The 17,301-nt window shown below is 39.7% G+C and overlaps 1 protein-coding gene across 2 annotated transcripts in view; it reads right to left on the reverse strand.

Annotated features, from left to right (window-relative positions):
• The window catches only part of CNTNAP4 (contactin associated protein family member 4), a 265,641-nt gene that overhangs the window by 228,012 nt on the left and 20,328 nt on the right, over nucleotides 1-17,301 (reverse strand). The window lies entirely within an intron of this gene.

A 17,301-nucleotide genomic window follows, 5' to 3' on the forward strand; every position in this document is an offset into this window, starting at 1 on the left:
CCTCCTAGAGAACGGACTTGAGGTTATAGGGAGGGGGAAGGGTGAGCTGTGACAGGGCGAGAGAGAGTCATGGACATATACACACCAACAAACGTAGTAAGGTAGATAGCTAGTTGGAAGCAGCCGCATGGCACAGGGATATTGGCTTGGTGCTTTGTGACAGCCTGGAGGGGTGCGATAGGGAGGGTGGGAGGGAGGGAGACGCAAGAGGGAAGAGATATGGGAACATATGTTTATGTATAACTGATTCACTTTGTTATAAAGCAGAAACTAGCACACCATTGTAAAGCAATTATACCCCAATAAAGATGTTAAAAAAAAAAAAAAAAAAGAAACGGTTTACTTAAACAAGAAACAAAAATACCTAATGGGTATTCCTAATTTACATAAATAAATGTATATTAGGAAAGAATTATAAACTTAACTAGATTAAAACTAAGAACTTAGGGTTGCCAAAAGACATGTGATGTAAAGGGAAACATCACAACATGGAGAAAGTACTCCCCAAACAGTTTACAAATAGTATTGCAAATTAAGGAAAAGAAAAAAATAAGGAGAAACAAAAACTCCTTTTAAATCAGTTAGAAAACACCCTAGAAAAAATGACATAAGGCTAGACCAGAGAGTTCACAGCACAGAACCACTATTAAATGATGATCAAACTCAAAGTGTAAATTAACACTACAATTAGATACTATTTTACAAACAGCAGACCAGCAAGATTTAATAAGTCTGACAACACCAGATGGTCCAGATAATGTGGGCCAAGAGAAACTCCAACACCCTGCTAGTGGGAGTGTAAAGGCGAGCACCTACGTTTAAAAAACAATTTGTCATCAGCTTGCATATTTGACCTTCTGTACCCCATGGTCCATGGATATGTATTTCCTCCTGGGCAGAGCCTCCCTATGATGAACTGCTGGTCTCAAGAAGCTTTGCCTTCTGGTGTCATACAAATACTAGTGTTTATTGTGCGCCATAAGAAAAACAGTTGAGAAGCATTAACCCAGAGCAACTCTTGTATTTGTGCACAGGGAGATGTGTGCGATTTCTAGCAACAATGTTCATGACAGCAAAAATTGATTAACAATCCGAACATTTATGGATCAAAGAAGAGATCAATAAATCATAGTACTTTTCACAATGAAATAACATACAGCAGGAAAAAGAACTACACCAACATACACCAAAAAATCAATAAAATAAAATAACAAGGTTGGATCTTAGAAATAAAATATTTAATAAAAAAGTTATACAAGACCATATAATATATGTTGATAGTTTTGAGAATCTTAAAAACAAGCAAAGCTAAGTAATACATCATTTAGGGACACAGGTGACTAGGAAAGAAAACTATTTAAAAAATCAAACAGGGTTTCCCTGCTGGCGCAGTGGTTGAGAGTCCGCCTGCCGATGCAGGGGACACGGGTTCGTGCTCCCGGTCCAGGAAGATCCCACATGCCGTGGAGCGGCTGGGTCCTTGAGCCATGGCCGCTGAGCCTGCGCGTCCATAGCCTGTGCTCCGCAACGGGAGAGGCCACAACAGTAAGAGGCCCACGTACCACAAAAAAAAAAACAAACCAAAACAAACAAACAAAAAACAAAGAAATGAAAATCTTAGAATTCAGGATAGTGGTTACTTCTAAAGGAAAGCAGTGTGTGTGTGCGTGTGTGTGTGTATACATACACATACCTGTATGTGTATATGAATAGGTATGTAAGGATATATATGAAAGTATATACATGTCTTATCTATCCTATTATGTATATCACATATCCAATAAAAAGTAAGGCACAAGGAGTGAGGAAAAGTATAAGAACAGTCTCATGTTGACCATGATATCTATACACGCTTATTTTATTCAGCTAATTCTTCATTTCATGCAATCTTCAGATTTTCACTTTATACAATTATTAAGTTGTTGCCATTTTTGCTCTAATCAGAAAATATTTCTCTTATATTTAGGATTTAACATACGTTGGTAATTAAAAATCATGCAGGATTATTGTCCCAATTTTTAAATTAACAATAAACATTTTAAATAAATCCAGGAATTATCTAGATTCATCTGAAATTTTATGAAGCCTATGCTTCTTGAACATAGGTTTTTATAAAATAGTCACTATCAGTTTTACTGCTTAACTATTCAAACTACAATATTTTTCTGCAGTCCTGCCATTTGAAATATGTACTTTTTCTTAAAGTTAAAGGTTTAAATTATAAGTGGTAAGTAAAAATTTACCAACTTAACATTTGATTGCCTTTCAAAAGAATTTGCTAAAGGTAGCGTTTTATTTTTTAAGATTGTCTCATTTTTATTTAAAGTCCCCTTTTTCTTCTTTCACACCTTAAACTCTTTAGCTCAGCGGTCCCCAAACTTTCTGGCACCAGGGACCAGTTTCATGGTAGACAATTTTTCCACAATTGTGGGGGGATGGTTTCAGGTTGATTCAAGTGCATCACATTTACTGTGCACTTCATTTCTATTATTATTACATTGTAATATATAATGAAATAATTATACAGCTCACCATAATGCTGACAGGAGGTGGAGCTCAGGCGGTAATGCAAGCGATGGGGAGCGGCTGTAAGTACAGATGCAGCTATGCTTGTTTGCCTGCAGCTCACCTCCTGCTGTGCAGCCTGGTTCTTAACAGACCACGGACTGCTACCAGCCTGTGGCGTGGGGGTTGGGGACCCCTGCTTTAGCTAGCTCTTAAAAAAGACGTGATAACTGGCCCACAGTTCCTGCATGTCTATTGACTGGCTTAAGTACTGACACTCAATCTAGTTGTAATTCAAGTGTTAAGAAGTGTAGACATAAAAAGACATAACAATCCATGAAGTGTTGAAGGAAATTCTGATTACACCCAATCACAAGCCACAACCAAAATGCTTTAGTGTGCTGTGGAAGCTATGATGTGTGTGTTAGCGTGAGCAAATGAGCACATTATCTATACTGGGGGGGGTGCATTTGTGGGTGTGTGTCTACCAAAACTATAATAATTTTTGAATCATTATGAGTATTCAGGTATAAGTGTGACCCAACAAGGCTGTTTAACTGCAATTCACAATCAATTATGCAGATTCAAATCAATGTTTCCGATGTAAAATGCCTCTCTAGTGCAATCACTCTAGAGGGCATATATTTATTGCACATTTGTTTTTGCCACTATAAATTGAGACTCAATACTGTTTTATTTTTAGCTTAAAAAGAATGGGATTAATCTAAGAGAAGGGGTGCTTATTCCACTTGTGAGAAGAGGGACACGTGATACGGGAAAGAGGTCGGCAGGGGACAGGGGTTGGGGGAGGACACATGGGGGCTTCTGGTGTTTGGTAAAGTTCTAGCTGTAGGTCTGAGTGGTAGTTACATGAGTATATACATTTCCCCCCAATCTGTGGTATGTTTACTTAGCAGCAGAATATTCTAAAGTTATTCTTACATAGAACTAATAATAGTGAACACATTCAGTGAGCACTCTCTGCTAAGAACTTACAGCCATTCAACACGTAGTTACCAATCCTTACCACTCCTCTTTGAGGTACTGATATTATTTTACAGATGAGGTAAAACTGAGTCACAGAGTTTGGTTAATTTGCTCATCTCATTGTGATGGGACCATGATGTTTATAAAGTGAGTTGGGGTCCAGAATCTAGTAAGTAAGAACACCAGGACTATAATCACTATTTCTTTAGGTTTGGAGTACAGGAATTTCATCAGACACCATAATGACATGAACAAAATACCTCTCAAGAGAAAATACCTCTCAAGAAGGTACACACTCCAATTCCAGGTTTGCCAAGCTATTTGTTTATTACCAATTTGATCTGCAATAGTCTTAACACCAGGGGAGGGGGATCTCAGCAATAATGAGTCTGGAGTGAGTAAAACGGATATTTCCCGCTAGACATTAATGAAATTGTATTCTGGATTAAGAATCAGTCTCCTGGGACTTCCCTGGTGGCGCAGTGGTTAAGAATCTGCCTGCCAATGCAGGGGACACGGGTTCGAGCCCTGGTCTGGGAAGATCCCACATGCCACGGAGCAACTAAGCCCGTGAGCCACAACTACTGAAGCCTGCGCGCCTAGAGCCCGTGCTCCCAACAAGAGAAGACACCATAATGAGAAGCTCGTGCACCGTAATGAAGAGTAGAGACCCCCTCCCCCACTCACCACAACTAGAGAAAGCCCATGCGCAGCAACAAAGACTCAATGCAGCCAACAATTAATTAATTAATAAAAAAAAAAAAGAATTATTCTCCTGTGAATTTCATTCCAGAAAACCAGTTTTCTCTGACTGTACCAGTTAAAGCAGTAAAATGCAGGTTCTGGTCTTGCAAAGCTGAGAACCATAACCGGGGCTGATTTCCCTCCCCCTCCCAGGGAACACTTAGCAATATCTGGAGACACTTTGGTCATCACAACTTGGGGGTACTACTGGAATCTAGTGGTGGAGGCCAGGGATGCAGCTAAACACCTTACAGTGCCCAGGGTGGCACCCCACAACCAAAAATTATCCAGGCCCAAATGTCAACAGTGCAGCCATTGAGAAACCCTACCCTACACTCTAGTAAAAAAAGCAGCCCAATGAACTAGTTTTCTCCTGGACTAATCCCCCAGCTAGAACGCTCAACTTCCTCTCACATTTCAGTGATTGTTAGTTCTACTTTACCGCTATTCACAGTGTATAAATATACAGGCATTTAAGGAAGGAGCTTTTCAAAGCTGAAATAATATATTATTTCAGCTCAAAACATAATTGTATTTTTTAATTAAGTACTATATCAGATCATCATACTATCCTGGTCCCTTCACCAAGGGACCAGTACATATGTACATATATACTATATTATATGTATATACTACCCATATACTATATGTATATACTATACATATATTTATATAATAGTATAATGTATTATATACATACTATATGTATATATACAATATTTGTACTTATATATGTATAATGTGTATAATCATATATATGTATATGTATAACACAGTATAGTTATACAATATACAGTTATACTATACTGTGTTATACATGTTATACATATATTACATATACAATTATACATATAAATATGTAATCATATACACAATTATAATACATATTAATGATACATACAATTATACTACATGTGTGTACAGGCATGTGCATATGTGTTATACATATATTACAACATACATATGTATAATGTATACGTGTGTGTATCCATATATATATATATATATATATATATATATATATACACAAGCTGACCCTTGTATAAATGCTAAGTTGGCCATCATATCATAAGTTTAAGTGATGGCATATACTTACATGGTAACCTTATATAAATATGTCTGAACATATTTATATATACATACTATATGCATAAAAATGCATTAATAACAATACATATGATTTTATACATACATATAAATATATTTCACATAATATGAATAACACATATAATACAAATACATTTCTCTTTTTTTCTTTTTTTGGCCACATGGGGCTAGTTTATCGCAGTTAAATACCTCTCTCTCTATTATTTTTGTTTTTTGGTCTATTTTTCCATAAAGAAAATTAGAACACACACACCCAAAGGGGAGGAGGGTCCAGAAACAAGAGGTGGGGTGGGACATGGCCTCCCCTGCTTAGGTCCAGGCCCCGGGGATGGCCCCCCAAAGGCTCCCCTCCTTCCCGAAAGCACCCTGTCTCAGTACCTCTAGGGTCCAAGGAGGCAGTGGGATATGGCAGAGCCTCTGTCCTTCTCCCTCTTGTCTCCAGGCGAGACCACTACAAGTGTTGGGGCTTAGTGGGGGCCGGGATAAGGAAGACAGGCAGATGGTGGCACGGTGGTATATGTAATTTACATATTTACGTATGTAAATATATAGCGTGCAAGTACTGACACCTCTGCACCCACTCCTGCAAGTCTCCAGAGGACTGCCCACCACAGAAGCTGCTGAACAGGGAGAACCTGGGCCAACTGTGGAGCGGGAACGCTGGGCCTGGACCCTGGACGGCTGCAACCCCCGTGCCGCACCCTAAACAGATGAGCAGCTCAGGCTGTGGCCCTCACCTCACCTCACCTTCAGTTCTCTCCCGGCACTGTAGCCTGCTCATCTCTCTCCTGCTTCCTGCACATCAGTGGCACATGCGTGCCGCTGGCTCTGGTTCTGTTGAGCTCTCGCTTTGAGTCGGCGTGGAGGTCCTAGCTCCCAGCTTCCCTCGCGCTGCCTCTTGACCTTAAGAAGGAAGGGTCCTAAATGGCAGGGGCCAGGTGGAAATTCTCTGCTGCCTCTCCAACTTTCAGGATGGGCACCTGGGAGACTGAGGGCTTCCTGGCCCCCCGTGCTGCTTATTGTACCTCCCACCACCTGCACACGGGATGGATAGGGCTGTCTACCTCCCAGCAAGAGAGCCCCGGCCTGCATCCCGCTGTCCCCCACAGCGGGGAATGGCGCCAGGACCGCTTCGCCCCGAGCCTCAGGCTGCCGCATTGCATGCTGGGACTCAGCTCCCACCGCTCCCTCGGTTCAGGTGCTGCGGATGAACTGCGCTGCCGCAACTCCCTCGCAGCCGAACACGGTGGGGATCGGGTACGGCTTGACAAGCTTGGTGAAGAAGGGAATTTGACCGGGAGAATAAAAGCACATTCTAGGTACAAGGGGCACAGCAGAGTATGAAAGACTTCAGTCACCAGTGAAATTTAAAAGCACAGTCATCAGGGGGAAGGCTTGTACAATTCAAAAGGGTAGCAAGGCATGTTTGGTTAATTAGTTCATTCTTTCCGAGGAAGAAATGAACATCACTCTTACTACTCTATGCTTTTGCAAAATTATATATATTACTTTTTATACAACTTTTCATAGTCAGAATTTCCACATTAAACTTGATAATACAGTCGGAAATGTGAAACTATAGTTCTGTCTTTTTTTGTAATTACAAATTTGGGGGGTAATTTTTTACTATTTTCAGTCTTGTTTGATTTCATGTAAAGAGTTTTAATGAATTATGTTAGAATATACATATTCCAGGGGAAAAAATTACCTGATTTCTGTTGAGACACTTTCATGTGTGTGTGCACGTGCACACACAGGCAGAAAGAGACACACAGATCTACAGCTCTCAAATCCATACTTCAGAAAAGACATCATTTACTCCTCACCGTGAGAGAAGAACTTACCATTGTCATTAAAAAGACAATGAGAAATTAGACCTCTGGCGAATTGTATATATGAAAAAACTCAATAGCCTCTTACAAATAAAGATGCAAGCTATATTGAAAGTATTTTAATATAGCTTGATCAGAAGTAATTTATTTTACAAAGGGCTTTAATTCTCATAAGTAAGTAAAAGCTGTTCCGTTTTTAATAAAAGTCATTCAATTTTCTTAATCCCTGTGCAATACTACCTGTACTAAGATAATAGGTCCATATTATCAGCTGCTTATGTTCTCAGTGCTTTACATGTGTTAAATCCTGACAAATACCTCATGCTATTTGCTACTATTAACTCCATTGTACAATTGAGGAGAAAGGGACACAGTGGTTACACGATTTACCCAAAGACACACAGCTGTTGTTCTGAGCCACTACACTGTTGAAACAGGTACTGGTAATCTAAAATATAGCTGAGCAAAAGTAGGGTCATTTTCAGTAACATTCAGCTTAGTTGCCACTGAGTAGAACAACCTTCTCTGTTATTTGGAAGACCCGCCAAAATCAATTGCGTACCTGCTAATGTATCATATTTCCCACGGGAATACTCATTGAAGAACGATAGGACAGGACAGGATAGGACAGATAGGAAACATGCTTAAAAATCTTCAAAAATTCCCATACACTAGAGGCAGGAGTGGGACTTTTGACAGGGAGCTTTGGTAACATTGGAATCTCAGTCTTTTCAGAAAACAGTTTACTATTTAGACCTAACCCAAATATTCCACTGACAAATTCAGGATTAAGGAATGACCTTCCCTTCAAGAAATCTATTTCCTTAAAGAAAATGTTTTATTTCTCATCTATATTATTGAAATTGTCATCCAGTTGAAATTGGAAATCATGGACTAATTTAGGAAAAGTGTGGAATTAGGCTAACATAGATCAGAAATATAGTGTACAAGGCAAGATTTCATCCCCAAAGTGAGAAAACAATATTGTTCTTTAACCATAAGCCAAATCTGAGTTAGTTCTACAGATTATTCAGGTCCAGTTTTAGGATTCCAGGAGGAGTCCCATCTTCCTGCCCCGGCATGACACAGGATCCAGTCCCTGATGACCACTTCTGCCCAATGAGAGACTGAATATACAAATGGACAATGGCCACAGTACACACAAAAACAGAACTTCTGACCCATAACGTGCAGCAACCAGCCCAGGAACCAACCTGCTATCCTTGGTAGCCACTGCAGGAAGCCTAACGATAATCCCTTGTAGCAATTGGCCTCATATAGCCCGTACTTGGTAAATATCGTATAGCTTCTCTAATTTGTGCCCCTGCTTCCAATTAAGGACTGGATAAATCTCTGCTAAATACAGAAGAACCCAAATACACACACCTAATGCATCACATAGGATGGCCTGCTTCTGGTTACTCTGTCTACAGCTTCCCCCTGCCAACAGCTTCCAATCAGGGCATACCTGATGCCTTCTCTCTTTTTTTTTGTCTTTTCACTATAAAGCTTTCCCTTGCCCCCTGCCTGCCTTTGAGTCTCTGCCAAACACAAGTGGTGGCGGCTGACTCCCTAGCTATAGTAAACTCTGGATAAAGAGGCTGTGTTTGTTTTCATTTGGGTGGGCTTCGTTGATTTCCACGTCAAGGAGCTCTTCCCAACTCTGCAGGCTCATCCTCACAGTGGTAACCACTCTAAGCATTCACTCAGCACATCAAAGAAAAGCCACAGAAGGCCATCCTAAGAATTTGTAGAAGACCCAGGTTATGTTTGAAAAGTAGCATCAGCCTCCTGATAAAATAATATATACGCGGATCAGCCTCCGGCTGTCACTTTTATGGAGCATGCGCCTATAGCAATTCATTCTAGCTACATAGCACAATCACTTGAGGGAGGTTTAAAACTTGCCCATGACTGTGCCCTATTCCAGGTCACTCGGACTTGCTTTGTCTGGGGTGTAGTTTAGCCAGGACCATGGTAATTTGGAAACCACTAAAATAGACTTGCAAATTAATTTCTATCCAATCGAGAGATTTGTTCCTTTTGCAGATCTCTTTATGCTTTTCATACTGTTTCACGAGGCTATTTAAAGATCAAAGAAATGGTTATGGTATCACACAACCCATCCCTTTCTCCCTATGTAACTATGTCAACTGACAGTGTGTGGAGGCAGCTACCACACAGTGACATTCTGGTGAGAAAAAAAGAAAAAGAATAAATTTTAAGGAGTAGTGATGATACAACTGGGCTTGAATAAAATATAATTTTTCATAAGAGTAGGTGACAAAATATGGGCCTATCCTGATTTTTCTCTCTCATCATTACCTAAAATAACATTTCAACTCAATTAGATACCACTGAGTATAGATCACTGCTAAATTCTTTAGCTTGAGTAGTGATTTGACTCTGACATGAAAATTAACATTCACTGAGGAGACTAGTTTTAGACATAAGACAAACATGAGCTTCTAACTTTGTCAATCAGTGGCTTAAATCTAAAAAACAACATATTGCTGCAACTCAAAATATATTGCTGCAACTCAAGTAAATATTTATCAGTATTTTTTCTAGAGCTGAGTCAAAGACAAAGATGGTTTTCTAGTTGTCAAGAATTCATTTTGGCAGCAGCCTATAAATTTCTGTGCATTTTCTCCTACATAAGCCATGGGTGAATTACATACACACACACACACACATAGATACATATGTGTATGTGTGTGTGTATGTGTGTGTGTGTGTGTGTGTGTATAAATACTCTTTGATGTTAATGGGACAAGGTTTCACTTGGAGGCAAACACTGGAGGCAAACACATACCCAAGTTATAGCCTTGGTTTGAATAGCTTTCCCAATTAATCTTCACAAATAATGGATTAATGGGAAGGCAGTTAACTTTTAAAGACAGCACAGCCAGAGGCTGATTGATTTTAGAGGTTTAATAGCAACTATTTAAAGTCCAGATATTAAGACAAAGAGACCTACAAGTCCACCAAACAAAACCAACCAAAGGTGAAGGGGTGGAAGAAATAATTAAAAAGTAAAGACAGGATCAGAGTTCTAGGAATCTGTACACAACACAAGCCTATACTGACAGATGAATGACCACATGTGACACCATGATGATGTTATCGGGTCTAAGCTCCTACTTCTCGCTGCACGACAGGCCAATAAATCAAGAGACAAGCTGTTGGGCCAAGGAATAACAACTTTACTTGCAAAGCGGGCAGACCGAGAGGTTGGTGGACTCATGCCCCAAAGAACCATCTTTCCTGATTTAGAATTCAGGCTTCTTTTATACTAAAAGGGGAGGGAGTAAAGTCAAACGTTTCCTGGTTCTGGTCAGCCTCTGAAGGGATGTGTTAATTTCTTCCTCCCTGCTGTAGTTCACAGGTGGGCCTGGTCAGGATGTTTCCTGTGAGCTAAACAAAAGTATTTTAGCTTAATGCTCATTACCTGGGAGGCAGGGTTCCCAGAGATGGGCCATTATGTATAATTTAAGCTTACAGGCAACATCCCTTTAGTGATTAGCTTGTAATAGAGGACAAAAAGTTCTTCCCTATTACAATGAGTAGATTTAAGACTTGTAACCATATCTCGAATTCATTCCTTTTATGACCAAATCTAAATTTCAGAACTGACTTTTGACTAAAAAAGACTTAAAGAGAGAAGCTTTAAGTAGGTATAAAACTCAAAATCATTCAAATAATAAACTGTAGAATGTACGATGTTTAAAACAGAGAAACAAAGGGGCCTCTCATAAATTTTGAATTTTGTGGAGCAGAGGTGGGGAGAAGTTTAGAACAATAGGTGTGTAACTTGGATAAAATAAAATATGCTTCGAATTAAGGAAGAGGAAGGCCAGTCTAAAGAAAATTCTCATGTAAGGTTAGAAATGGATAGTTACAAAAAATGATAATACAAGTAAAAATGATGTTCACCAAACATGAGGTTGATGCGGTTGACAATCTAAACACACAACATACAGTCAAGCAAGAAAAAAGATGAAAGCCATAGAAAGTATCCCATATAAATGAATCCGAGGACATTCTGTCTACATTTGCTCATATACAGATTGTGGAATGCATACCGTGTGAGCTCAGGTATAGGAGTTTATGTGAATCCTCCTCCATTTATTGCAAACAACACAGATTAACATGCCTTTAAATCTATGATAGAACAACTAAAGTCAAATGGTAATGAAGGTGTGTCTTTAAAAGAAAATAGGTTTAAATGTGTAGAATAAAGAACTTTTCTTCTGTTTTTGTTTTTCTTTCTTCTTAATAGGCTCATGTAAAAACTCTTGACTGGGGGCTTCCCTGGTGGTGCAGTGGTTAAGAATCCGCCTGCCAATGCAGGGGACACGTGTTCAAGCCCCGGTCCGGGAAGACCCCACATGCCGTGGAGCAACTAAGCCCGTGCTCCACAACCACTGAGCCTGTGCTCTAGAGCCCGTAAGCCACAACTACTGAGCCCATGCTCTGCAACAAGAGAAACCACCGCAACGAGAAGCCCGCGCACCACAACAGAGGGTAGCCCCCGCTCGCCGCAACTAGAGAAAGCCCGCAAACACCCAACGCAGCCAAAAATAAATATATAAATAAATTTATTTTTTAAAACCTCTTTTTTAATTTTTTAATTTAATTTAATTTTATTTTATTTATACAGTAGGTCCTTATTAGTCATCAATTTTATACACATCAGTGTATATATGTCAATCCCAATCGCCCAATTCATCACACCACCACCACCACCACCACCCCCCGCCGCTTTCCCCCCTTGGTGTCCATATGTTTGATCTCTACATCTGTGTCTCAATTTCTGCCCTGCAAACCGGTTCATCTATACCATTTTTCTAGGTTCCATATATATGCGTTAATATACGATATTTGTTTTTCTCTTTCTGACTTACTTCACTCTGTATGACAGTCTCTAGATCCATCCACGTCTCTACAAATGACCCAATTTCGTTCCTTTTTATGGCTGAGTAACATTCCATTGTACATATGTACCACATCTTCTTTATCTGTTCATCTGTCAATGGACATTTAGGTTGCTTCCTGGCTATTGTAAATAGTGCTGCAATGAACATTGTGGTACATGACTATTTTTGAATTATGGTTTTCTCTGGGTATATGCCCAGTAGTGGGATTGCTGGGTAGTATGGTAGTTCTATTTTTAGTTTTTTAAGGAACCTCCATACTGTTCTTGAATGAATTACTACAGACAACTGCTTGTTTTTCACAGCCCAGGAAGAGCGGCAGAGGATGTAAATGGCTGCTGTATTAGTTTGCTGCTGCTGCTGAAACAAATGACCACAAACTTAGTGTCTTAAAGCAACACAAATGTATTATCTTACAGTTCTGGATGTCAGAAGTCCAGAATTAGTTTCACTGGGCTACAATCAAGGTGTCAGCATGGTGATATTCCTTGTGAAACTCTAGGGGAGAGTCCGTTTCCTTCCCTTTTCCAGCTTGTAGAGGCCGACTGCCTCATGCACAGCCCTCTGATCTCTGCTTCCACCATCATATCTTCTTCCTGACTCTCCTGCTACCCTCTTTCACGTATTCTTGTGATTACACTGGGCGCATCTGGATAATCCAGGATAAAATCCCCATCTCAAGAGCCTTAATCTAATCACATCTGCGAAGTCCCTTTGCCAGTCCCGTTGTAAGGTAACATTCAAAGATTCCAGGGATTAGCATGTGGACATCCTTGGAAGGCCATTGCTCTACCTACCACAATTACCAAACTGTAGGTGTAGAATCAAAAAATAAAATTTTTTTCAGATTCAAATCATTGCCCAGTGATTATTAGAAAGTATTGATAGTTTTGAGTCTGATTTAGTGACACACATATACTGCTTTAATGATGAGACTTTCTATTTTGAGTAAGCCATTAGGGTTAACAATGGAATCCACATGTGTGACTATAATTTCAGAGAAACAGGACTATATCATTCCCAAAGTCACTTGGAAGATTATCCCAATCCTCTCCTCAATGCACAAAGCTGAAAGAGGTTCTTCTCTTCATTTTGAGCACCTGCTTCTTCTCCAAGTCTCAGCTGTATTTCCTGATTCTCTATGAAACCCCTCCTGAACCACCACTCCCATCCCTCAGGAAGGACCCCCCTTACCCTCAACTGGCTTCTATGACAACACCTCTCAGGTGATCTGGGTCTCCACTTGCTGGAATGAAAGTGTCTGGAGGGTCAGCATCATAAGTTACATGTCATCTCACCCAGAAGCCAGAATATAGCATAGCATAGTGATTACAAGTACAGCTTCACAGCCATACTCCAGGAGCTCAAGTCCTGCCTCTGCCATTTACTGAATGACCTTAGGCACTTTAAACGGCCTTCCCCCATCTCTAAATGAGGATAATGATAGTACTAAGGTAAGCAGGGCTTTCTGAGAATTAAATGAGTCAGCGTATAAAGAGTTCTAGTACCTAGTATATAGTAAGTATTGTATAAGTGCCTGTGATTGCTACCTTAAGTAATTATTACAAATTCAAACATTTCAAGAGTTGGAACTGGATAAAATTGAGCTGGATATCTCTTACAAAAATCTTATTATAAGAATTAACCCTCGGGGCTTCCCTGGTGGCGCAGTGGTTGAGAGTCTGCCTGCCGATGCAGGGGACGCGGGTTCGTGCCCAGGTCTGGGAGGATCCCACATGCCGCGGAGCGGCTGGGCCCGTGAGCCATGGCCACTGGGCCTGCGCATCCGGAGCCTGTGCTCCTCAATGGGAGAGGCCGCAACGGTGAGAGGCCCGCGTACCGCAAAAAAAAAAAAAAAAAAAAAAAAAGAATTAACCCTCGAGAAGGGGAAAGAAAGAGAGGGCAGTGTTTAACATGCCCAATCACATTGTTACCTTCTCTCTAAAAAAAGTGGCACAGAATTATTAACCTGAAAAGGAAGTTAAATGTCCTTGGGATGCATTGTTTTTCTATTAAAGAATAATTTTTCATGTTCCAAAAGGCCATATTTTTCTTTATATCTCTTGAATTTTAGAGTTACTTGCTTCATTTACTCCAGAAAAATAGAATTTAAGACTGCAAATGATGCAAAAATTGAGCGGCCATGATTCATAAGGAAAGTGGAAAGGATTCAGAGGACACAGGCATCTCTTCATTTAGACACCTTTGATGATGTAGTTAGAATGTTCAGAGCATTCATGCTGTGCCCAGCTACTTCACATGTGCGTGAAGTCACAGCAACGATGACCTCCTAAGTATGTGCTATTTCCATTAACTGATTATTTGCAACCTGAAATTGCCATGTTTTAGACTTTGATTCCTGGAGGGAAAATTGGGTAAGCCTCACTTCAGTTCCTCTTCTAGTCATATTAGATGATATTTTGATATTTCTGAACAAATACTCCATTTTATTACCAAATTATTTTGAAAGTTGTTATTTGTATCTCAAAATATCACACTTAAAGATGAAGGCTCAAGTCCTTCATAGTTATAAGAAATTTTTCTGCAGATAAATGCATTTTAATAGGTGAGTCCACAAAGCTATCTAATAAACAGCTATTTCTAACTAAGGGACAGGGGAGTGGGGGGCAAGTTAACTAGAAACGATAAGCTTCTCTGAGTTATAACATGAAGTTAGATGGAGGATATTTCCAGTTTATTGGCTAAGATCATTGTGTTTGATGTCATAATTGAACAAGGGATGAGCTTGGCTGGCCTCTGGGATTGATTTCCACTCTGTTTTTGACAACTTAGTTAAAAGCTGGCTAAGCAGGTATAAGTTAGTTCAATGGGACAACAGGCTGATACCAGTTCTGAGTTCTGGAACGACCCCCTTTCCAACAAGGCCACACTCCCACCAGAGAACCACCACTGTTTCAAGGACACTTGGATGTTTCCAGCCCCTGATCTCCTTAAACATAGGTAGCATCATAGCACAGGCCCCACAGCCAGGAGTGCAAGCCACTCAGTAGTCAGAGTTTTAAGATGGCCCCAGGATTCCAGCCCCTTGTAGAACTTTGTATAACCTCCTCCCCTTGAGTGCAGGCAAAACCTATGAATGTGATAGGATATCACTCCTGTGATTAGGTTACATTATAAAGCAGAAGAGATTTTGCAGATGTAATTGAACTCTAATTTCATTAACTTTAAGTTACTCAAAAGCGAGATGATCCTGGGTGGGCATGACCTAATCAGGGAAGCCCTTCAAAAAGTCTTAAAGGTCAAAGACACAAAGAAGTCGGAGAGGACGTGAAACATGAGTAAAATTGTTCCCACTGCCCTTGTAGAAGAAAACTGTCATGTGTTTCTTACCATATAGTGGTCTCTAGGAGCTGAGAACAGCTCCAAACTGACAGCAAGCATGAAATTGAGGGCCTCAGCTGCAAGGTAATTCTGCTAATAAGCATAGAAGACTCCCAGCCTTAGACGAGACCATAGGATGCATCCTTCATCTCTTTTTAAAATTATTGTAACCCTGCCAACATCCTGATAACATTCCTTTGTAACTAAACCAAATACTGGTAACTCATTTACTTCGTGGTCTTTTAATGTTTATGAGTGTACATATTATTTGCAAATACCACTTTTTAAATAGTTAATTTTATCTTAGATATATGTACTATGTCTTGAATTAGATCATAAATTATTTTAAAATGGAAAACACATTTCAGTTTTTGCATATCCCACCATCATTTACTTTTGGCCTTAAAACACAACTTCTTAAAAAAAAAACTTTGAATATTTGTCATTCAACTTTAGCTCTTAAAATAATTAGCTTAAAATAATCCTTAGACCTTTTAATATGATGATGGTATTACAAGTGGCCATATGTCGTGCTGCTTTTCAAGACTACCATGCTTAAAAACCGATTATTCCCTACAGCAGAAACTAACACAACATTGTAAAGCAACTATACTCCAATAAAAAAAAAAAAAACTGATTATTCCCATAATAAAAGACAAAACCCAAGAGTCTCATTCAAAATTTGTCTCTTTTTTAATGCTAATTTTTGTATATTTCTGCTCTCACTTCTCTGGAATTATAAAGAATGGTGTATAGTTTCTACTTTGTTTTCATATGAATAAGTTATCATTTTCATGTTAATTCCTACAAAACGCTGTTGAGTTGACCAAGTATTTGTTACCTGTTCACACCATCACCACTCCGATATAAAAGACATCCTCTCCTTGACCCATCACTCAGGTACTTCCCTGACATGTCACTGCATCTAATCTACTGCAAAGTGATTTTACATGTAGCAACTAAGGCATTAATAGGATGAACTGATCCATGCCACTGTACCAAGGATATCTTAACTGGAGGCCTCTAGAGAAAAGTGCTAACAACAATAATGGTCACAGTATTGCATACTATGCCTTAGCCGCGTTAAATCCTTACAACAAACTTGTAAGGAAGATATTATCTCCATTTTCTAGATTGGGAATTGAAGATCAGAGAATGTAAATTTCTTGTTGAAGACTTTGGGCTTTTTTTCTTCTATTCAACATCTTTACTTTAAAGACTATATTATACTACCAGCACAACTCTCCCACTTTATTGCCTGAACTTTTAAAGTTATTTGAGCAAGTACATTGTGTACAGTATCCTAATTGGACATGATGTGGGAGAGGCAAAGTTGTCTATACAGTGGACAACAATGGAACATACTTTCCATAGTGAGAGTTCTTTAAATGCATCTTTTTATATATTTATTTATTTATTTATTTATTTATTTATTTATTTACTTATGACTGCACTGGGTCTTCGTTGCTGCGTGCCAGGCTTTTCTCTAGTTGCGGCGAGCGGGGGCTACTCTTTGTTGCTGTGCGCGGGTTTCTCACTGTGGTGGCTTCTCTTGTTGCGTAGCATGGGCTCTAGGAGTGCGGGTTTCAGTAGTTGTGGCACGTGAGCTCAGTAGTTGTGGCTTGCGGGCTCTAGAGCGCAGGCTCAGTAGTTGTGGCGCACAGGCTTAGTTGTTCCGCGGCATGTGGGATCTTCCCGGACCAGGGCTCGAACCCATGTCCCCTGCATTGTCAGGCAGATTCTTAACCACTGTGCCACCAGGGAAGTCCTAAATGCATCTTTGATATGACAGATATCACCTTCAAAGTATTGGCTAATTTAATTTTTTTTTTTTTTTTTTGTGGTAC

The sequence above is a fragment of the Orcinus orca genome, chromosome 20, assembly GCF_937001465.1.
Source record: "Orcinus orca chromosome 20, mOrcOrc1.1, whole genome shotgun sequence".
Lineage (NCBI taxonomy): Eukaryota > Metazoa > Chordata > Mammalia > Artiodactyla > Delphinidae > Orcinus > Orcinus orca.